At 37.5% G+C, this 24,602-nt stretch overlaps 1 long non-coding RNA gene across 9 annotated transcripts; it reads left to right on the plus strand.

The window, feature by feature from the left end:
- The first annotated feature begins 7,143 nt into the window (after window positions 1-7,143).
- Window positions 7,144-13,949, plus strand: LOC110785187 (uncharacterized). 9 transcript variants are annotated; one of them, XR_002532517.2, is made up of 9 exons: window positions 7,144-7,566; window positions 8,017-8,118; window positions 8,201-8,242; window positions 8,343-8,429; window positions 9,932-10,009; window positions 10,111-10,277; window positions 10,389-10,487; window positions 10,580-11,240; window positions 13,589-13,949. It is a non-coding gene; the product is annotated as an uncharacterized lncRNA (long non-coding RNA). The 9 variants fall into 9 exon arrangements; XR_002532522.2 differs by lacking the exon at window positions 9,932-10,009 and having other exon boundaries at window positions 10,580-10,720; window positions 11,026-11,240; XR_002532521.2 differs by lacking the exon at window positions 9,932-10,009 and having other exon boundaries at window positions 7,146-7,566; window positions 10,580-10,682; window positions 11,026-11,240.
- Window positions 13,950-24,602: the final 10,653 nt, after the last annotated feature.

Genomic DNA, 24,602 nt, shown 5'->3' on the forward strand with positions numbered 1-24,602 from the left:
AATTTTTAAAGCAAACCACCCATTTTTTCCTTTCCTAGATTTCATTGAGTGTAAGATCTCAGAAGCTGCAATGTAATTGACCCCACACCCTTTCCTGGGAGAAAGTTGTTTTTGAAGGAAATAATGCCCTTGGTCCAAGTATGCATTTAATGGTAAGTCTATAAATGCGGTTTAGTGTTAATTATACAAGTTAATAATTTAGTGAGATCAAGTGAACTGAATGCCTAGCTAGAGGCCGCTTCAGTTCAAGTGGAATTAATAATATTAATCCACAGCTTACTCTTGACTGAACCCGTAGGGTCACACAAATAGTACGTAAACGGATCAAGTATTTAATGGAATTAAATACTCCATCTATGGATATTCGGAATCGACGGATCTTGGTTCCAGTGGGAGCTGAGATCGTCAAAGGCAAATTATGAATACTCCGGAAACGATGATATTGCCGGAAACGGAAATATGGATTGTATCGGAAATATAAATATTATCCAAGTCGTAGATGTTGCCGGAAACGGAAACATGGTACGTATCGGAAAATATTATCGGGAATGGAAATATATATTACCGGAATCTGAAATATTGCCGGAAACGGAAATATTGTCGGACTAGGAAATATTATCGGAATCGGAAAATAATTCCGGAAACGGAAATATTAAATATTTGTTCGAAACGGAAATTTATTCCGGAATCGGAAATATTAAATATTGTTCGTATCGGAAATAAATTCCGGAATCAGAAAATTAATTGGAAGCGCGACGTACGAAATAAATATCGGACGATCTTGCTAGACGAAAGGCCCAGCACGAAGCTAGGCCCAACGCCCAGCAAAGCCCGCGCGCACAAAGCAAGCGCATAGGCGCAGCCCACTGCGACCAAGCAAGCAAGCCCAGCCAAGCGAGAAGCAAGGCCAGGCCCGAGAGCAAGGCCAGTAAGCTGGCGCCCTTCGTGGGCTGCGAGCAGCTGCTGGGCCAAGCCCTAGCGCGCGTGCGCACAGCGCCCTTCGTGGGCTGTTGTGCGTGTGTGTTTGTGTACGAAGCCTTGATCGATTAGGATTCGTTTAGATTAATTTCCTAAATCTACTAGAAATTAAGTGATTGAATTTAAGTTAAATTCGGATTAGCTAAATTGATTCCTAGTAGGATTCTAATATCCGATTTCCCTACCCTATAAATAGGTGATCATATTTCACAATTTATAACGAGTAATTCAAGTATTCATATAAGTTTTAGGCTTAAAACTCAGATTTTTATTTGCTATAAAATCCGAAAATTACATAGAACCTTAGGTGCAATTCTAGTTAATTAAATCTAAGGCGGATCCGAGCGTGCTGTGTACTATCTACGGAGGGACAACATTTGGAGTCCTAGACTTGTTCGGTTCGGGCGCAGCTAGGGAGGGCACGCTACAAAGTGTATGTGTCCTAAATTATGCTAATTGTTATGTGGCAATTAATTTGGATTCCTGGCTTAATGGTTTTTCCGCATGATTTATATTCAATTATATGTATTATAACCTAACAGTTTTGGTTGTGGGATATGATGTCCTATAGGTGGAGTCTGATTCTATTGACAAGAATTTTTGACACTATTTTGTAACTAGCATTACAGAGGTTGATTGGTTTGAACTGCTGAATAGTTTTTGGATGCTCAGTTTTGGGAATGATGCAGATTATGTCATTTATAGAGTGGGGAAAGGATTTAGATTGGAGGACATTATCCACAAACTTATAGAGGTCTTGCCACAAACTGCCCCAATGATGCTGGTAGAAGTGAGCATGCAACCCATCAATCTCAGGGGCTTTCAGAGGTCCTAGGTAAAAAAATTCTCTCCCTATTTCTTCCACATTAGTGGCATAATCAATGATAATGTCATTAGAGTAATGATGGTTCTGGCAGGGGGGATGCTAATCTTTGAGGAAAAAGGATTGGAGAAGTAGTTCATAATGTGGCTAACAAGGTCATCCCCTTCAATTTCAGAACCTACCTCTGATTTAAGCTTGGTGATTTTGTTCCTTCTTCTTCTAATAATGACAGAGGTATGGAAGTAGGTGGTGTATTTGTCCCCACTATTAATCTAGTTTGTCCTTGCCCTGGCCATCCAGAAAGCTTCTTCTTGGTCATAAATGAAGTGTAACTCTTTGGAGAGTTCCTCATTTATTCCAGAAGGTGTTTACTGTTTGGCCTAGATTCTAAAGCCTTTTGGGTACCACTTAATCTAGCAGACAGGTTTTTCCTTTTTTAAAGATATTGCCTATATTATCCTTAACCCAGGAAGACATTGTTCTGGAAATATTATTGAGTTTAATAACAAATTCAGAATTATCTGAACTTAAGCTAGCATCTACCATGTTTGCAAAGCCTGGTTCTGAGTACCAAAAGGGTTCTAGTTTAAAAAGTTTTTGCTTCAAACCATTTTGATTAAGAGTTTGATCAGTGATCACTTTATAGGGGTTATTGTCAGAAGTTTCTCTGGGAAGGGTATGGACAGTTGTGTTTGGGAAAAGGTTTAACCAATGCATATTAGTCCAAGCCCGACCCTATCAAGTCTTTGATAAATGGGATTATCTTTATGTTTGTTAAACCAAGTAAACCTACTTCCTACAAAGCTAACATCAACTAGACCACATTTATTCATGGCATCAACAAAACTATCACCTTTATATTGTTTAATTGCATTTCCACCCAGTTTTTCTGATTGGCAAGTAATTTCGTTGAAGTCTCCCATTACCACCCAAGGAATACTCATATTCTTAGACTTGTCAATCAATTCATTCCAAGATTCTTATCTACTTTTATATTAAGTACTAGCATAAATAGCAGAAAGAAAAAATTTAAGAGAAGGGGTAGTGTTTACCTCAACCACACCATGGATAGCATGAAGGTCCCTTCCTATCATCTGGAAGTTGATGAAGGTGAGGTCCCACATGACTACGATCCCACCGGAGAGCCCGTACGGTTCCTCCAGCACATAGTTCTCAAAGGGGGTTTTTACATTATTCTTCCAGTGTGTTTCGAGCTTGTTTTGGTTTCTGTGAGGATAAGGATCTGGGGAAGGTGTTCCTTGTAGAGGTGGCGATATTGGCTTGGAAGCCTCGACGGGCAATTCCCCTGCAGTTCCATGCTACAATGATCATTGGGTCATGGATTTTGTGAGTTCGAGAGAACTCCTTGTACTTCTTCTGGGTGAGAGGGTCGATCTTGTCTATGAACTCTTGACTCCTCTTGCTCCATAGAAACTTCTTCCCGACTACAAAATCCAGCTCCATCTCTCAATCCCCCTCCTCTATCTCCTTCACAGGGAGGACCTTGATTTCCACCTGTGGTTCATCCTCTGTTGTTGAAATCACCATTAGGGCATTTGTTCCCTCTCCAAAGGTCCCCCTGAGTGTGTTCCTTGCAGTCAGCTGCCAAGTTTTCCTCACCTGGGGCAGAATTGGGATTGGATCGCTCAAAAATTCTAATTTCGGTGGGAAGACATTCCATCCCATTCTTGCTTCCTTGCTGTTCATCCACCACCTCACAAATATTTCCAGAATTGGGGATAGCGCTTTCAGGGTTTTGAGGTCTGGTAGATGAAAAGGTATCATCATACCTCCTTTTTTTGGTGAAATTTCCATGTTTGTTGAAGGGGTGATCGAGCCATTGCGGTTCCAACATGAATTGGCGTATCGCCGGCGGGTTGACATCTATCCATTGTGTGGGTGTTCGAGTGTGAGCCTCACGCTGTTGACATGAAACTCCGGGTAGGTCGGAATCGGTGCCTCCTTGCATACATAGTGGTTGAGAGAGTGATCTGCGGTGGGTTCGATGATTGGGAAAGGGAATTCGAGCGGGAGAGGTTGGAAGGAAGAGTGAACTTGGGGTTTGGGGTGTAGCGGCTGTAGAAATATCGTTGGATGTATGGCGGCGGATTAGTGAGATCATTTCCTCCGACTCGCTCCCAAGATCCACCAATTGATCGTCCAGGGAGTTTGACATTTTTGGAGAGAGTAGTTTTTTCTTGTTGTTTATTTTTTGTAAGGGGGAAGGAGGGAGATGGAAGAGAGGAGGAGGGAATGGGTGTGGCGTTTTAATCTGATTTAGTTTTAGGTTTTACTGTGGATGAAAAGGTGAACGGTTGAATTTGAGTGGCTAGGATTGGTTGGGAGGGCGGTGAAGAATGGACGGTGGGGATTGGAACAGATTGAGGGATTTTGATTGGTTTGAGGGGAGGTGGCAGTAAATGAAGGGTATGATTATCCGTGATCTCTTCAGATTCCAAACGATTCAAATTATTTGGACTGACCTTTGGGCTGTTTCGTTTGGGCCTTTGCAGTGTCTTTCTTTCCCAATTGGGCTGATAGTCTTGTTATGAATTTATGAACCAAGACCGTATGATTCTTCAACGATACAGTTGTTTTCTTATTTTGTCCTTTTCGCGGTTGTCTTTTTTCCCCTTTTTCTGTCTGCTTTCTATTAACTTTCCTCCTTCCGCCATTCCACTTCTTGAACTTTTTTTGTTGGAGTTCTTGCCAGTTGCTCCCTTCCTTGAAACATGGATCCAAGGGTTTCCCGCCTCCTCATTTGAGGCAATTTATTGGGATTCTGCCACGTGTTGCGCCGTTTTTTTAACGGTAGAGATTTGGTGTTCTTCATCGTCGTTCTTTAGCTCTTCTCTTTCCAAAGGTCTCTTAGGGCATATCTCCTTTGCATGGCCAATTATTTTGCACACACAGTAAAATTGTGGGATTTCTTCATAATGAATACTCTGTTTGAATGCTCCTAGCCATACACTCCCCTTCCTCTATTTTGCAAGGTCCAGGAGTACTTGGATTCTTGCGAATCTGACTCTGTTTTGCTATTGCATTCATATATGTTTTGATGAAATTTCCAACTTCGTTTGCAATCTTTTGCAAAATTGGTAAGGAATGGAACTCAATTGGCAACTCCGGTAATGATACCCAAACGGGGGCTTTTGATATGACAGCTTGAGACGGTTTGAAACCTGAAGTCCATGGTTGCACAATTAGGATGTAACCCGCAATAAACCATGGCCCATTTGATAGGATTGACTCCCTTGCTTCTTCTGTTGACACAGACACGTTGTAGAAACCTTTTCCTAGTGCAATAAGTTGCAGCGGTTGTTGAAGTTTCCAGATTCTTTGGAGAGATGTTCTTAGGAACTCCACCAAGAAGGATTTCCCAATTACCTTGATGATGAGGGATCGACCCATGTTTCTGACAGCGTGGTGGCTTCATCTTTGCCCAGGCTTATAAAGGCTTCCATGGAGGGTCATAACATGGTGGTGGGTCGGTTGCGATTATGGAATTCAATGACGACTGATTTTCAATGATGGTGGTGGAGATGGTTCGGAAGTGGTTGGATTGGTTCTGCAGGATGGCGGCATAGGAAAGGTTTTGTTTTGGCTGGGTGGTTTTGGTGACAGTTGGGGTTGGTTGGGGTTGGTATGCAGGGTTGGTGACGACCTTTGAGAACTGCGCTGATTGAGCGGTAGCCTCCACGGTGGGATCTGGTGGCTGAGGGGGGGGGTCACTTGTAGGGGAATACGCTTAAACATAATAACATGTGCGCAAACAATCCCCAAAGCCAGGAAGCATGTATAAAGCACAAATTAAGCATACTTACGTTTGAAGCGTGTTTTTGTAGGGGAATACAGTTATACATAATAACATGTGCGGAAAAAATCCCCAAAGCCAGGAAGCATGTATAAAGCACACATTAAGCATACTTACGTTTGAAGCGTGTTTTCCACAATAATCTGTCAACGAACACGAACTTAGAACTCCACTTGTCGTTCCTCTACTTGGTTCATCGACACAATCAGATCCGTCTTGATAATCGTAGCGTAGAAAATCAATCAAGATAGTTTGCTTTTGGGAAGAACTCACTTTGGAGGCACATAGAGAATTAGGGTTCTCTGAGTCTCTAGGGTTTGAGTGTGTATTGAATTGTGTGTTGGAAAATACAATAACCTAAATAATAATGATGTAACCGGTCAAGACTAATAAGCCTTGACTGGCCACACACACACGAGCACACGGACCACAGCCCACCGCCCAACAACACACGCTGCAGGCCGAAGCCCACAGTCGCGCATCGAGCAGCTGGGCCATGGGCTTGCTCGCTCGTCGCTGCTCGTTGCTTGCGCTGCTGTTGCGTGCTCGTGCCCAAACGCGGTCTGGCTTCTGGCCTTTTCTCGCGAGCTTGCTGGCTCGTTGGGCCTTGCACGCTTGCGTGCTTGGCTCGACGGGCCGGCAACTGCGATGCCCTTCGTATTCGCGATTAATATCTTTCCAATATTATTTATCGTTTCGTATACGACGAATCACCTTCGTACAATACGATTTATTCGTGTTGCCCAGCTTACGAATATTCGGCGATACGATACGATTCTGATGCAAGGTCGTATCGTATAATACGTTTCCCAACTAATTCCCGAAAAGCTATTATATGAATTTCCGATTCATTTAATCCGGTGATCTGTTACGTGTCATTGGTGTGACCTTGTAGGTTCAGTCAAGAGTAAGCTGTGAGTTTAATATTCATTAGAACTCACTGATCGGAAGCATTGCTCCAGCTAGCTGTTCCTATCCCTTGATCTCACTGAATTATTTGTTTGCAATTAATGTGAACCTGGTATTAGACTTAATGCACCTTGGGTGAAGGACACATTTTCTTCAGTCCAAAATGCCCAAAAACATGCTAAAATATGCTTTGAATACATAAGGCTCATGATACCACTGTAGGGAAATACAGTTAAACATAGTAACATGTGCGGAAACAATCCCCAGAGCTAGGAAGCATGTATAAAGCACAGATTAAGCATACTTACGTTTGAAGCGTGTTTTCCACAATAATCTGTCAACGAACACGAACACGAACATAGAACTCCACTTTTCGTTCCTCTACTTGGTTCACCGACACGATCAGATCCGTCTTGATAATCGTAACTTAGACAATCGATCAAGATAGTTTGCTTTTGGGAAGAACTCACTTTGAAGGCACGGAGAGAATTAGGGTTACAAGAAAATGTTGTCCATAATGACGCTTTGTTTATGACGCTCTCAAAAAGAGTCACAATATATTTGCCTCCACGAAACAAGGAATGCTCATATTAACGGTTTTAAGCGGTTAAAAAATATGGACAACAAAAGGAGTCGCAATATGCCAAAATAAACCCGTTTTTACTCCCCGCTGGATTGAAAATTTCAAAGAATAAAAATATACAATCCCGCTTTTTAGTTTTCACATACCCTCGAAATCATCATCAACCTCCCTCTACCCCCAACCGACTCGCCCTCACTCTAGATATTCTTCAGCAAAATCCCAAATTATACTCAAAATAATCCCAGATTATTATCAGCAAAACGATCTCCTCAACTCAATTCTCTCTCATCCCTTTCAAGTTAAATGGGAAATCTGGAAAATCACACTTCCACCGCTAATTTCATCTTTAATTACAAGCATCTTTGGATTTCATGATTTGATTTTGTAATTTCAATATTGAAGATTCATTCGAACCCAATCGCAACACCGTCAACAGATCCATCGCCGCTAATTTCACTGGTATGTTTTTTTATTTATCAATGTTTTATATTAGTTCAAGTTGATTGTACAATTAGTTTCTACAATTGAGTTTTAGGGAGAGGTATCGATGGAAAAAGTATGTGGTCAAGGAAAGGGATTTTTTGTGGGAATCAGGGACACAAAAATTCTACAGATTTTGAACCTTTGAATTTTAAGGGGAAACATATGCTAATTAAAAATTCTGCAATTACTTTTTCTTTGTTGTGAACTTCCATAATGAATTGAGTGTATACCGTGAATATGAGACTTTGGTTTTTTTTAGTTATACAGATTAAGCATAGGCTTCGCTTGTGTTCCTGGTTGTGCCAAGCATTGAGCTATTTCATTAGGGTTATTATCTGGTTGAACTTGCTGAAGTAGAGGTATTGAACTTGCTGAAGTTATACTAGTCTGATACATTGCATATTTTTTGTCCTATGATATTTTCAGATGAGAGAAGGCAGACTGCAAGGGGTTGGTCAATGCCTAATCCGCGAGTTTAGGATGGTTTGCCATGTTCTGCAAGGAGATGTCAGCAAAGATTTCTTCGAGGTTTCAAAAAACTAAATTGGTTGTTTTTCATGTCATATATGTGGGCATGTGTGTGGCTATTAAGTTCTTGCTTCTACTGCAGGGTTGCCGAGCAATCTTTGTTGACAAAGACAAAAATCCTAAGGTAAATCTTACTCAAGTTTTTCAACTGGATGGACTGTCTGTTTCATGATACTGTCTTAGCTAGTTAATGAATCTCTTTGAATTTGACTTGATTTCTCCAGATGTTGCAGGTTACTGGTTTATTGGAATCCTTTGCAGTTGGATCTGATTAGTGGTCTTGGCTTTGTTGGTCCATTCGGTCATTTCTGGTGTGTTTGCCGTCTCTTCCTCTTGGTTTTGGCTTAAAATGTTGTTGCACGAGAGTTTATAAACTATTTCATTAGATTCGATGTCCTATCTGCAAGGAAGCAGACATTTTTAATTAGTTATATTAATTTCAGAATCTTTCGTGCTATTTACACGAGATTTCGAATGTCTGAAATGTTTATATTTCGAATGTCTGAAATGTTCATATTTCTATTCATCCTCGCGTTTTGTTTCTCAATGCTTCCTTCTTCTCGTCGTTTGCTCGCTGCTTCTCACGGATTCTTCCCCACCACCACACACTCCTCCAAAATCACCACCATGTCGTGGCTGCCATATCCCTCCTCCCACTCGCGTTTCCCCCCTCCCAGCTGCACGCCTCTCTTGCGTTTCTTAAAACCATAACAACTGCTATGAATTCTCTGCCATTGTGTTTTTGTAGTATGTCACAGAACATGAACATGAACATGAACATGAAAGAATAGTCTGTTCGCTTCATTGGTAATTAATGGAATCAAGTTCAGTCAGTCGCTAATCCAGCTATATCAGTTTGCTTGTTACATTTTCTAAGTGTTTGTTGAATTGTATAGCAACATCTTCTATTCAGTTAACCCTTATTTCCCCCCAGGCCAACCAATTTAGCACCATGAGTATAGTACTATAGTGTATAAGTTAAGTAATCAAGGACTTGCTCTCTGCCGACAATATAGACTTTAAAGTTCTCTACTGTACATGTTCTCTACTGCTGTCTGCTTTTGTTTCAGTTGGTTGGGTTGTTGCTGTCTGTTGGTATGCTTCTTGTTGTTTTTGGCTTGTTTGTGGTCGACGTGCTGTTGCTGCTCTAGTTGAGAGTTCTTTTGGTTTGTTTTACTTTGTTTAATTTTGTAGTTAGCCTTTTTTTATGGTGGAGTTGGAGGTTTCTCCCTTGTAATTTCTTTTGTGCTATTCTTGTTTAGATTGCAGATTTGCAGTAGAAATTTGTGACTTGATCTCTTGATATAGTAAAAAAAATAGTTAATTAATGTGCTAACATTTATGATTGATTTTGTCCTAAATACCTTTATAGTGATACGATTGAACTTGGAGCTTGTGAGGAGTGTTGCGATCGAAATTAATTGCCCCCCATTAATATTGCTATGTATTTCTAAAAATTTCATTCTTTCCCTTTCTATTTAGTCTAGGAACACTATTTGAATATATGTGGTATTTATAGTTATTTAGATCGGATGGAAATGATCTAATTAAGTTGTTATATGATAAAAGTTAATGCATCATCATCATCATATATGCCTATATACCTGTTGCATGATATGATGATATGATGATATGATGATGAATTGAAGATGATGATGGTATAAATTTATACAAAATTGTAGTATTATGGAAATTACAGTTTAATTTTTGAGCAGGCCGACCTGTATACCAGTTTGCGGAAAATCCTTTTTCTGTTATACTGATTTAAAAATTGATCCTGGATCTCTAGTAGCTTATTTGGGTCTGTACCTAGGTCCTCCAACAGATCAACAATTCTTCCACAAGCCCACTGGTCGCTTCTACAATGGTTGACTATACATTGATTTCAATTGTATGTGTCTTTTTCATATAATGGGATGTAAATTATGTATGCTTATGCAACTGATTTTAGTCAAGTTTTGGAATGAAAGTCTTTTTTTACTTAATTTGCAGGTCAAATCTTGGATATAAATCTTATGAGTGCATTCCTAGAATCCTCTAGTTCGGATTTTATATACGGTGTGAACTTTTTTGTGTCTGGTGCTTTGACTGAAGTTAGTGGAAGCATCCCCTTCTCATTGTCCACTTGCAGAATCGAACAAGAGAGCTCGGGGAATAAGGTGCTCTAATTGTTACTCTCCAATTACAATTTTGCATATTTTGGAAATCCTTGCCTTCTCCTATGTTCTCCTGAGTTAGTGAAGAGCATTTGACTCCTTTTTTTTTATCAGATATTGAATATTGAGAAATATGAAAGCTCCCACCAGAAGATGAAAAGTCATCTTAATCTATTGGTTGAGGAAAAGGAAGAAAAGGAAGAGCTAGCGACGGTACCTTGATTTGTTTTATTGCATTTTGTATGATGATATTTACTTTTATATGCAATTCACATTTATCTTCTTTGTATCTTGATTTCCTGCAGCTCACAAAAACCCTGTTAGAATTAGAGGAAGAAAAGGCAGTGTGGTCAGCAAAGTAAAAAACTTCAATTGAAGTCATCAAAGAAAAAGAAAATGTATACAATGGTGAGATCATTTCATTTATCAAGTGATCTTTCACAATGGTGAGATCATTTCATCATCAAGTGATCTTTCAAAGTTAAATTACATATTATAAGTTTTTGCTCTGAACCTTGCATAATCTGCATCTTAATAAACTCCCCCATCCCGGTTCAATCAAGCTTTTGAACTCGTGTAGCTGATATTATCTTGTAGTGAGCTTATTTTTCAATTATCTGGAGGTTTAGTATATTTTAAGGGTGGGGACGGGTAGGTGTGGTGAGGTTGAGGGAAAGTGTTTAAATAATTCAATTGAAAAATGAATTAATTATTCCCTTTCTCTGACCAATTGGCTACTTACTGCGTACAGTGCTAATTTTTTGTTGCACGTTCTAAAAAGTGGAGCCAGGAGGCTAATGATGAAAGAGAGATAAAAAAGTTTACATAGTCAGAAGGCTCTTCTTGGGTCTGATTACTGCAAATGAGACTCCCTTTCTGGTAAAAGACATGACTGATGTGCTGATCGTCCCAGTTGAAACAAGAAAGATAACAGGTGAAGAAAGTGTTATGCACCAGACACTGTAGGTAAAAGAATTCCTACTTGTCAGTTGAACCATGTTGATGTTGTTGAGCTGTTAGTCGGATGAAAATCTATATTGCATGATTCAACATTTTCTACTAAAAACAGTCATATTTCCATTACATGATTGAGATAGGTAATTTTTATAGCACTATTTTTCCTATTTGGCATGACATGAAATCTGATGAGTTTATGACTATCGTCTTTTTGCAAATTTGATGTAATATTAGTGGGTTTACTTGAGTTAGTTGTTTTTAGCTTATGTTCTTTGTGCAAGAATAATATATTGCCTTCAACTCAACAATGTTGTCCATATTTGAAATATGTTGGATATACTTGGTATTTATTATTTAGGATTATTATAAGGAGCTGGAAGTTCTTGCCTTTGAAATGGAAACAACAATTGCTTCTCTTGATTAGGAGCTTGCTGCAGAAAAAGAAGAATTACTTGCTATAATGAAAGTTTAAGTTAAATATTGAGATGCTTAAAATTAATTATATTAAACATATAAAGGTTTGATAATACCTATTTAGGTTCATTAGTTGAGAGTTGGGAGTTAAAACGGCCATTTAGTCTAAATATGACATATAACGATCAAACGAGCCTTAAATGTGCATAAATTAGCCAAAGTAGGTGAGAATGAGTCTTAGAAACATAAAACTAAGTATATTAAACATGAAAAAGATTTAGAATACATATTTAGTTTCATTAGTTGAGTGTTGGGAGTGAAAACGCCCATTTTATTCAAAATAAGACATATAGCGGTCAATGAGCCTTAAATGTGGCCAAAGTAGGTGAGAGTGAGTCTTGTAAAACTAAGTATAGTAAACATTTAAAGGGTTTAGGAAACCTATTTAGCCCACCCTTCTTTAATTTTTTGAATAAACTCAGTTTGTTGAGCGGTTGATCCATGTAGTTAAAGAATTTGAAAGGTTTCCCTCCCCTCTTAAGCTCCATGATGTATGCCTATTTGACAACAACGGTCTCCCACACTGCCTGCATCCTCGACTAGAGCACTCTCACAAATGTTGGCAACTTCATACTCACCTGAGTTACTAGTTTTGGAACACGCCACCATAGGATCGATCTTTTTTCCATCAAAAATCCATGAATTTCACATACTCCAAATCTGCCAGATGTTCATCAATGCAATCTCCCAACTACTCTCCATACAATTAATACTTCGCTATTATCTCACACCACTCAGTAAAGGCCATGTTTTTCCACCTCTCTACCTCCAGCCTTAAGGGCGAGATACGCCACATAGTTGGCTATCCCTACATAAAACAATGATGTGAATTTTGGTTTTCCCCCTCCATGATTGGTAGACTAAACTATCAATTTCCTAACTTGGGTATTACGTGAATTTTGGATGATCGAGTGAACTTTTGATTTTAATTCTCAGTTTTTTTGTACCATTGTAGCTTGCTTGTCCTTTTATATAGTTTCTTCTGGAAGTTGGACAGACAATACGAAGTATTGATCAGATGTGGAACATAATTTCTGATGAGAGACATACATAACTGTTGTATACGCAGAAATTAAGCTCAACAATAGTAAAGGCTCAATAGTTAGAGTAACATATAGAGAGAATCAGAGTAACATAAGATAGCAGAAAGCATATCAAAAGTTCAACAATAAGCAACAATAAGCTGATCAACAATAAGCATATAAGCAACTCATCAGAATAAAAACAGCAACAACAGTGCTAAAGACTTCGTGTAGAATCAAATTACAGTCTATTACAGATTTCCCCATATTTTCTGCTTCATTATATATGTCATTATGATTTCATGCCCTTTCAGCATTATAATACTGCTCATAAGAATTCAAGATGCCCTGCTTATTGTTTCAAACTCTGTGCAGTAACTGTTAGCTATATGGAGTATTCAGACTTGGATCACAATAAGTGGAGTAGTTCAGTAGCTAGGGTCATCTCTTTTGTACGCATATTGTGTACCATAAAGAACACTGTCGTGAATCCTAATTTTTTTTCAAGTTTGTCAGGAAGTACTGTACTAGAATGGTTCAGCATGTTCCCATTGAAATCATTTTGTCCCTAGAGCCAATTTCGATATCCATTCAAGTTTCTCACTATACTATGCTTTCTGCTGTATAGATTCTTGCTTTCGAAATCATTGGTCCTTTTTTGTTGTTAAATTTTTTATTTTGTTCAGTAGGAGTTTTCATTGTACAAGGCATTCCTAAGTCCTAAAATTCGAGTTTGGCTTGAGGAATCTTTGTCTCATTTTCTCATATGTCTGATTTTTTAATGAAAGTATTTCCCAAAAGAAAATAGTGTTATAATGCTTTTTACATTACATATATATGACATATTTTTTTGATGTGTAGATTAATGACGATCCAGGTGGCAAAGGTAACAATTAGATCAAGATATTGAAGCTCCGATCTCAATCTCGGGGATTCAGGAATAAATGCCATTTTAGTTGGATAGTCCTAAGAAGTTACTTTTATTTCTAGTGTGATTTGTTTAGGCAAAAATTTAATGTATGGATATATAATATAAGATCCTATTGTTATTTTGGTCTATTCTTAACTAGTTTGATTATTAGTGCAAATATGCACATAGATGTTTTTTAATTAAAATTAAGTACGTTTTCAAATTATATTTTTATTTTAATTTATAGCTAAATATATATAGATCAACTTGTAATTTTAATAGATTGCAGGTAAAAGTGATTATAATTAGATATATTATTTAATTTCGTATATTTGATTCTTCTTGGTTTCAACATAATTGTTAATTCAAGTATTAAAAAAAATCTGGGAGGTAAATTGTGAAGCTTTTTTGCATCAAAGGTGTTTTGGTGGAAAAATTGTGGAGGTAAATTGTGACGCTTTTTTGCATCAATAGCATTTTAGTAGGAAATATGGGGAGGTAAATTGTGACGCTTTGTTGCATCACAATCGATTTGGCTCAAATGTAGTTCGACAAAAATCCACCACTAAAAGCGTCCTTATATTGAAGGAGTGGCTTTAAAAAGCGTCACAAAAGTTGATATTTGTGGCTTCTAAAAGCGTCATTATATAGTGGCCCAAAATATAATGACGCTTTTCTTGTGACGCTTTTTGGCGCCACTTTTAGACCAAAAAAGCGTCACTAAGAGTCATATTTTTTTGTAGCGTTCTCTGAGTCTATAGGGTTTGAGTGTGTATTGAATTGTGTGTTGGAAAATACAATAACCTATATAATAATGATGTAACCGGCCAAGACTAATAAGCCATGACCGGCCACACACACACGAGTACACGGACCACAACCCACCGCCCAGCAACACACGCTGCAGGCCGAAGCCAACAGCGCGCGCGTCGAGCAGCTGGGCCATGGGCCTGCTCGCTCGTCACTTCTCGTTGCTTGCGCTGCTGTTGCGTGCTCGCGCCCAAACGCGGGCTGGTGTCTCGCCTTTGCTCGCGAGCTTGCTGGATCGTTGGGCCTTGCACGCTTGCGTGCTTGGCTCGACGAGCCGACAACTCCATGCCCTTCGTATTCGCGATTAATATCTTTCCGATATTATTTATTGTTTCGTATACGACGAATCACGGTCGTACAATACGATTTATTCGTGTCGCCCAGCTTACGAATATTCGCGATACGATATACGATTCTGATGCAAGGTCGTATCGTATAATACGTTTTCCAACTAATTCCCGAAAAGCTATTAAATGAATTTCCGATTCATTTTATCCGGTGATCTGTTACATGTCATTGGTGTGACCTTGTAGGTTCAGTCAAGAGTAAGATGTGAGTTTAATATTCATTAGAACTCACTGATCGGAAGCATTGCTCCAGCTAGCTGTTCCGATCACTTGATCTCACTGAATTAATTGTTCGCAATTAATCTGAACCTTGGTATTAGACTTAATGCACCTTGGGTGAAGGAAACATTTCCTTCAGTTTTCCCTAGTAATCTGTCAACGAACACGAACTTAGAACACCACCTGTCGTTCCTCTATTTGGTTCACCGACACGATTAGATCCGTCTTGATAATCGTAGCTTAGACAATCGATTAAGAGTGTTTGCTTTTTGGGAAGAACTCAGTTTGGAGGCACAGAGAGAATTAGGGTTCTCTGAGTCTCTAGGGTTAGAGTGTTGATTGAATTGTGTTAGGAAAACTAGGGTGTATAGGTTATTAGAATAACCTACTAACCGGCCAAGCCAAAAGGCCATGACCGGCCAGCAAGCCCACGCGACACACACGACAAGCGAGCACGCAGCCACCTGGGCCGTGGGCCGTGCGCTGCTGCTGCTACTGCTGCGTTGTCGTCTTGGCCCGCGCGCGCACACGCAACCGCTCGGCTTTGGGCCAGCGCTGTTGTGCTCGTGTTGCTACGCACCAAGCACCCATGGGCCTCGAATGCTTCGTGCATTCGGCTCGTGGGCTGCTCTTCGTATTCGCGACTTAATATCGTTCCGAATATTATTTATCGTTTCGTATACGACGAATCACCGTCGTACGATACGATTTATTCGTTTCTACCAGCTTACGAATATTCGCGATACGATATACGATTCCGTTGCAAGGTTGTATCGTATAATACATTTTCCAAAACTAATTCCCGAAAAGCTATTAAATGAATTTCCGATTCATTTAATCCGGTGATCTGTTACGTGCCATTGGTGTGACCTTGTAGGTTCAGTCAAGAGTAAGTTGTGAGTTTAATGTTCATTAGAACTCACTGATCGGAAGCATTGCTCCAGCTAGCTGTTCCGATCACTTGATCTCACTGAATTGATTGTTCGCAATTGATCTGAATCTTGGTATTAGACTTAATGCACCTTGGGTGAAGGACATATTTCCTTCATCACTCTCTCTCTCTAACATCACGTAAGTGTTGTATTATTGTGTGGGAACATTTTGCTTGAGTCCGTACATTATTCGAAACTTGTAGCAAAATATATTCATCTATTGTTGTTGCTGAAATTCGCGAATAGCCATATTTGCCGGAAGATGTTTCGACTTGATGTTTTATGTTTAGTGTAAAAAAACGTAGCAATAAAGCACGAACAATCAACATAGAAGACCGCGCAGAGGAAATCCCCCGTATGCGCATGACAGTAGCAGCGGCGCTATGGTTGCATTCATTGACAACTACATTTGAAAACCGATTCACCATGTAATGTCCAAGCAAGGTGCACCACATACCATATTGTCTCTTACGAAATATGAACCCATCTGATTTGTTGTACGTCAACCTGATACATTAAGAGAATGGAGAGTCTTGGATTTGTTATCTAGTGGCAAAGAATAAGCATGATTGAATGATCTTTTTCTTTCAATTTGTTTCATCTTGATACGTAACCGCCCCACTACATGTTTTTCGGCGAGGATATTCAAAATCTCATTTTCCTGCTTTCCATGAGCAAACAAAATCCACTTTTGATGCTATTTTTCAAAATACGAGTCTTTCTCGTAGTTCTTGTTTAAATCCAGCCCATGAGTCTGGATAACCTTTTCTGATGACTGTTTAGAATATAATTTTGAGAATTTTTTTCTCCTTTTTTTCCCGCCAATTTGCAACATTACATGCTCGTATACTTGTGCGTCTTTAATTTGGCATAAGTAGTTTTCAATTTTAGGTTGAATATTGATTGTTAAAATGGGCTTATAATCGATATAATATAGATCAACTTTTGAGCTTTTCGACTTTTTGGTGTCCCATGTATGATTTTATCCTTAATAAATTTGGTTATGAATCATCTATATTGCGGTTACTGCCCATGAATTAGAAGAATATTAATGTAGGATCTTCAGGCATTCATGCAATATATCACACACACATCGTGTGCATAAACACTACTCAATATAATGTGAATGTTGTCAAAATAAAAATAAATTGTGAACATGATGAGGTACTTTGTACTCCCTCTGTTCCTATTTGTTCTTCCCATTTGAGGTTTCGGGTGAAAATTAAGAAAATAGAATCTTGTAATGATTGGATGCAAGAGTAATGATTGTGTGTAAGAGAAAGTAATAAAGAAATGAAGGAAAGTAATAAACATATGAAGGAGAGAGAAGATATTTTTAATAAAGTAATAAAAAATCATAAAAGTCTGGTTGGGTGGGTGAATGGGAAAATGTGAATGAATTAAGGGATGGTGGGAAAATTTATGGTAAAAAGTCATGTCCAAAAATAGAAACAAGAATAACTTTTAGGAACGCCAAAAAAGGGAACGGAAACAACTTTTAGGAATAGAGGGAGTACTAGTTTGTACCATTTATAACATTCTTTTGACGAGAAGATATAAATATGTCTTTCATTCAATCAAAGCTTTGTCCGTGAGGACAATCGGGGCTACATTCTGGGGGCACTCCTCCATCCAAACAAGAGTCTCTTCAAAAGTGAGAGAGGCTTTTGCCATGGAGTAAGCCACCCTATTACAAGACCTTCTATTAAAACCAAATTATAAAACATCGCAACTCTAAAATTATGTTTAAATGATCATTTTTTTTTTGAAGGAAAATTGATATTGATCTTTATTTCATATGATTTAATTAAAAACAAATGACTTTTTGTATGTATTATATTATTATTATCCCAAATTATCAACTTTTAGTAATTAAAACTTATTTTAATTGATTAAAGAATATTTTTACCACTTATTCTCAGAAAATAAATCCAGACAAAATCATAACAAATAAATGAAAACAAGTGAATATTTTTTTCTTTTCAATTAAGAAAACAGGTGAATAATAACTACTTTTAGTTCTTACTAGTTTTGATGCTCGTGCGATGCACGGGTTTTATTAAAAAAATCCGAAATATTAAATATGATACTGGTTTATGGGTAGTCTTATGTACATATTTTTTTGAATATCTTCTTTAAAATATGGTAAAAGATAATAAAAAAAACAATTATAAAATCCTAAGTAATTGATTAGCGAAAGTTAAAGTAAAATATCTCAAATAGTAATATTATCGAACATATTAAAAAGAGGAAATGAACCAAGTGGTTTATTTTCATATATTTTTGCGTCTAAACTGGTTTTAAAGGGAGTTTCAGTTTAACAAATTTTGTAAGGAACCTGTTGACCGGTTATTCTGTTTGGAATAATTGAAATAGAAATCAAGAGAAAAGCTCCTCATGCTCATATAGTTTGTGAAATTGTGAAGGCTAGGTATGGAAACTGTAACCATTTATATACACCTGTAAATATTCATATATTGAAGTTGTATTATTTCTGTTAACCTTTAATGTTTATGGAGGTCATGCGCGCTTTTCTTTTCATGACATTTCTAATATTCTGTCAAACAACAACTTTGAAATGAAAAGCTATAAAATTCTACTCCAAGAGCATAGCCTTTGCTTATGCAAACAGGGCATTATCATATCTCTAGGTCGGTAAATGGGTGTACTGAGGCCTTAAACTTGTACAACGAGTATTTCAAGGTATATGCACGCAGAGCAACAACTAGAAAAGAACTCGGTAACCTTGAATGATCTATGCCTTGAAGTTGGAGCCAGTTGGAGCCAAATGACCAAGAAATGAAGAAGCAACTTGAAATTGACTCTCTCGAATCTATATTCTCCGTGTAATTGGGGTTGGGACTTTATTAATATTAGATGGGAGGCGATCAGTGATGAAAGCAGCCACATCCAGGAAAAATAGCCCATAGTACATCACATTGCTATCAATACTATAGCAGTAAACAGAATGTCCTCACCCATTATTGAACTACATTGGGCTTTATACTTCAGCCATGCTATGAACTCGTCCGATCTTGTGAGTCCTTGTTTTGCATTGAGTCTGCCCCGAAATTTGTTTTCCTACTCTTGTAATTAATTTCAATATCATTTCCAGCCTTTGATGCATTCCGAATGAAGTTAATGATGAAGTTCAGGTTCCACGGCCTTATTGCACCCTTTTACTGCGTTTGCGGAATCCGATTCAACTATAAGTTTGGTGTATGAGATTCGGTCGCATCTTTTCGAAATTTTGATTGCAAGATGAATTGCCTTGATTGTTGCGGAGCACGCCCCCTGTCGCTGATTTGGACTGGCCTCAATTGAGAGAGGCATCAACGTTCCATTGAAGGATATTGATGGGAGGAGACCATCAACGTTCCATATTATGTCGTTTGATTTCTATGCATGGCCTAACTATATATACATATATATATATATACATACTACTCCATAGTTCAATACTAATTGAATTATTCTTGAAATTATCTTTTTATTTTTCTTTAATATAATTATAGTCAGTTTTTTTTGTTTTTATAAATATGAAAAATATGTGTCTTTATCTTATCATGAGACACTCAGTTTATCTTTCGATTAAACATATCTGTTATATCTTATCATGAACTCATTTTATTTTTTATTTAATTAATAAAAATATATTAATAATGATTTTATGACTGGACATTCCTACGTGGCGCACCTAATACTTTGGAAAAAACTCCCCTTTATATATTGTGCGGAATTGAAATAGCAAGTATATGAAATAAAGGTGCGATATTGAAAGTGCGTTATTGAAATTGCGATATTGAAAGTGCGATATTGAAAATGTGATATTGAAAGTGCGATATTGAAATGACGATATTGAAATTGCATTATTGTTCTTGAGATCCGAACGCCAAACAACTACTTTATCATAATTAAGTGTGCCCGACATGGATTCAATTCTCTAAAAACCTCAACTTTAGATGAGTTTCTCATCATAAAGCATCCTTGATTTTGATTATTTGAAATAAAACTTGAATATTTGAACTTGAATATTGAACTTGACTATTGAAAATAGGAGACTTGATTCTTAAAGATTAGACCTTTTAATATTAAAAAGGTCTCACCTTTAATATGCTCCATAACTTGAAATTGATTCTAGTTTTAAGGAGGGATTGACCTCACTTGAACATCATTGAATATTGAAAATGAAATTTGTATTTGAACATAGAAAGTTGAATGTTCACGTGTTCTAGTTTGGAGAAGGGTTTGCACTTTTCCAAACATCCTTGAACTTTGAAAAAGATTACTCCAGTATTTTGTAAAATTGTATGATGATTGTTGTAAAGGAGAAACCTTTCAAGTATGAAAGTTCTTCACTTTACTAATTATTTTCGAAAATAAATCTTGAATCTTGGCAATTGATATTGAAAATGTTCTTAGAAAATCATTTGGGAGGAGTTTCAAGAGTGAAAACCTCCCAAAGATTGCACTTTTGAACACTTTTCCTAGTTTATCATGAGCCTTGCACTCAAATGAAAACATCATTGGAATTAGATATTGAATTTAGAAAGGTAGAAGAGTAGAGAATATCATGATGATTTGATTAGGGATTCGGATTTACCTATTTAGGATTAGGTTAGTTTTCCGATTTGTGCTCCTAATTTCTTTGATATTTTTTGGAAATCGTAGTGAGACTTGAAACATTGAAGCTTGAATTTTGTATTGGAATTCGAGAGGAAAAATTAAAATTAAGACGTTGTATTGAATTTTTGCCTCCCCATTTTGTGTAAAAATGAGGGTTTGTATAGGAGATTAACCTGCTAAACGCCAAGACACGTCAGCTCCCAGCGCAAGGCCAGCGTCTGACGCTGATGACGTGTCCCAGATTCCGCCAAAAAAGGACGATGACACCGTCCTTTTGGTTTGTCTTCTAGTCTTGTACCTTGTACGAGCTTGTACGATTTTGTCACGTAGTTTTGCTTGGAGATTAAGGTTTGGTTTTGCGACTAAAAACACTCCTTTTTTGTATTTAAGTTTCGTATTTGGACTCGATTTTACGGGACGGGGCCCGGCATGCTCGGTTTTATGGGTCACCGCCCGATTTCGGATTGCTTAATGGCATTTCGACTGGAAATGACCTTGTAAAGCTAATGGAGAGGTCCATTGGGTGAGATTTTGTTTGGATTTTGAATTTGATTTTTGGAAATTAAATTTGGTATCGAGTTCCGGAATGGGAACGGGCTCGGGGATTGGACTTTGGATATTGGATTTTGGAATATATCTTAGCAATTGGGACTTCTGCACGGAGTTGTACCAACCACCTAGCAAGGATAATGATCTCGTCATCATCCCATTAGGGGAGACACAAATTAGGTGTCTACAGTATGATATAAATTTGACAACAACACTCTATGTTCAATAGTCAGTATGAAATGTAGAAGTTAGTTTAATTTCAACCTCTTATGACTTATAATTGTTCCCTTATAAATTAGGTCATTTTTTCAGTTTATCGTTAAAATACTAACAAAACAATTGGAGTTAGTCTAATGTTAGTTTTACCGGTGCTCCTTCAATTCCTTTTGTTCTTAATAACTCTTTCTATCTTAAGCCTAACGAAACATTTTTATCACAATTAAATAAGCCTAACATGGTATGTAGATCCTATGAATATTTTCGATCGAATGCCCGTTAAGCTTTATAATAAAAATATTTAATTTTCTGTTTTCTTGGCTTTAGATTAGTTCAGTTCTGATTATTTGAAAAGTTTAATAAAATGCAAGCTCAATCCGAAAATACTTATAATTTAGTATAATGCCCGTTAATCTGATAAGTTTCAGTATAATGGTAGTGATTTGGACTTGCTGATAATTTATTTTATTAACATGGTATGTAGACCCAATGAATATTTTTCTGTTCGTGTTTTGTTCATGTTTCGTGGCTGTAGATCTTTTCATCTATCTCTTCGGTTTTCAACTAAAATGAATAAAAATAAAACTTCTTTAAATAAGAGTGGCTACACTTCCTTAATACCTCAATTTCTCTATTCACTCTAAAAAAGATTGAATAGACTTATAGGTTCTTTTAAGCCTATACTCTATTAGTTTCTTTTTTTTAAAGAGACATTTCAGACTTTCAAGATGTACTACCACTTCATTATTGAGTGATATATTGAGCTTTGTGGAAGTTGTTCTAGAATTTTGTTTAAATTTATTTTTTCTTTTGAAGCTTGTTTAAATTTAAATTGTGTATTCTCACAAAAAAAAAAAAACCTTATTTAAAAAAGCTCTATTTTTATTTTTTATTTTTCACTTACTTTAGAATTAATCCATGCACGTGCAAAACTTGGTAGCTACACGTTTTCAACTCCATCCCTTTCCTCCATTGTATTCATTCTTCATTCATATACATTTTCCAATTATAAACTAAGTGAATTAGCTAATTACCTTTGTCTTTTTATTTTGGGTTCGTCAATTTTGGTGTTCTTGCAGTATTGTGTTTCTTGAAATACTTTCTTACGGTCTGATTACTTAATTTACTTGTCTGATTACTTTCGTAGTTCCGTAGAAATTTAATGATTTTTTTAATGTTTTATGTAGGTACAACAAAATGACACTATTCTTCTCCCCTCTTCTCTATTAACTGCAAAAAAGTACCAGGCTTTTGTACGTCCTTTTCACTAGATTGTGTTTTTTTAGGATATTGCATTCCTAGAACCAATAAAATCTGAAAGTAGAGATTAACTAATCATAACAGGCTTATTTAATTAAAAGCATGATGTAAAATCTTTAATAGTTAATTAAAATCAATAGAGACAATCCTCCTAATTTACATTTGTTAGTGAATGATATTTTGTTTTTAATGGGCATAAATTTACATTATTCATGTTTTTTATACTCACTAATGTATACTCACCAAATTATCAGCAATAAAAGATAAAATTATAATTATTACCAAATTATCAGCAATAATAATCAGCAAATTATACTCACCAATATCAATTACTTGCTTTTTTTGTTTTTTTTTTTGGCAAATAAGTGATCAATATATTAATAGAACTCCAAGGTTACACCCTATCTTGGCAGGCAGAAACACCCCCAAGGTCACAAACCAAGGCAACAGCCTTAAAAAACCTATTACATCACACTAGGAGATCAAAACAGAATTATAAGGAAGAAAACCAATCCCTATCTGATTGTTTTACCTTTTTGCTTATGAGATTCTGGACTCTACATTTCACATCAGATTGAACTTTTTGAATTGTGGCCTGAGAAGTGGGAACTGTCATTTCCCAAACAACTGTGTTCCTGGCTCTCCATATGTTGTAGACCAAAGCAACCATAGTAGTATAGGCTACCTTCCTTCTGAAGTCCCCTTTGCAGGATCTCCTTATCCAGATCATAATCTGCCCCATATCAGACTTGGTGCAATGCAAACCTAGCCAGTTCAGCAGAGTTGAGGTACAGCTAGCACTAAAGGTGCAATCACAGAAGAGGTGTTTTATAGTTTCTTCACTATTGCCACAGACTGGACAGAGTTGATCACACCCAATAACCATTTTGTGAAGTCTTGTTCTTGTCTTGAGTCTGTCATGGCTTTCAAGCCATAGAATGAACCTGTGTTTAGGCACAATTAGCCTATTCCACACAAATTTGCACCATCCCACCATAGGGATCGAGCTCACTGGACATACAACCATACATTTTCTTGATGGAGTACCCAGGGGCATTTAACTAGTGAGTAGATTGCAGTGTGCTGGTGAGAGTACTCTTCACTGAACATACATATTTCGCCACCCAACTGGCAGCAGCAGGGGCAGTGAACCCAACCCATGAGTTGGCTTTCACATAGATAGTATGCACCCATTTCACCCATAGATTGTCTTGTTTCTTGGCAATAGCCCAAGCTTGTTTACCCACTGCAGCTTGGTTCCATAGAACAAGGTTTCTGAAACCAAGACCTCCCTGATTCTTTGGTAAACATAGTGTATCCCAAGCCACAGACCTAGTCCTGCTGTCCTCATAGGTGCCATACCATAGAAAGGCTCTACAGACTGCATTGATTCTCTTCAATACAGCTTTGGGGAATATGAATAGTTGAGACCAGTAAACACTAATGCTCATGAGAACAGAGTTTACTAGCTGTGATCTTCCAGCAAAAGAGAGATGCCTTGAGCTCCATACCTTGAATATATGAACCATTTTGTCAACTAAAGCTTCACAGTCACTAGCTTTCAACTTCCAAGGGCTAACTGGCACCCCTAGATACTTGAAAGGCAGTATGCCCACCTGAAAGCCAGACATGTTCACTATATCTTGAATAACATTATCTGTCATGCCACAACAATAAATGGAAGACTTTCCTTTGTTAACCATAAGACCAGTGGCCTCAGAAAACAGATGGAACCCACAAAGAATAAGCTGGATCACTTTTGCGTCACTTTTGCAAAACATAAGCAGGTCATCTGCAAAACACAGATGATTCAGTTTCATACTCCTGCATCTAGAATGAATCGTGAAATCAGGGTGTTCACTCAGTGTTATCATGGATCTAGAGAAGTATTCCATGCAGAGAGTGAAAAGGAGGGGTGACAGTGGGTCACCTTGCCTTAAACCCCTTCTAGGGTGGATGAGATTAGTTGGAGAACCATTCAGCAGGATTGTATATTGAGTGGTAAT

Source organism: Spinacia oleracea, chromosome 5 (assembly GCF_020520425.1).
Source record: "Spinacia oleracea cultivar Varoflay chromosome 5, BTI_SOV_V1, whole genome shotgun sequence".
In the NCBI taxonomy this organism is placed as follows: Eukaryota; Viridiplantae; Streptophyta; class Magnoliopsida; order Caryophyllales; family Amaranthaceae; genus Spinacia; species Spinacia oleracea.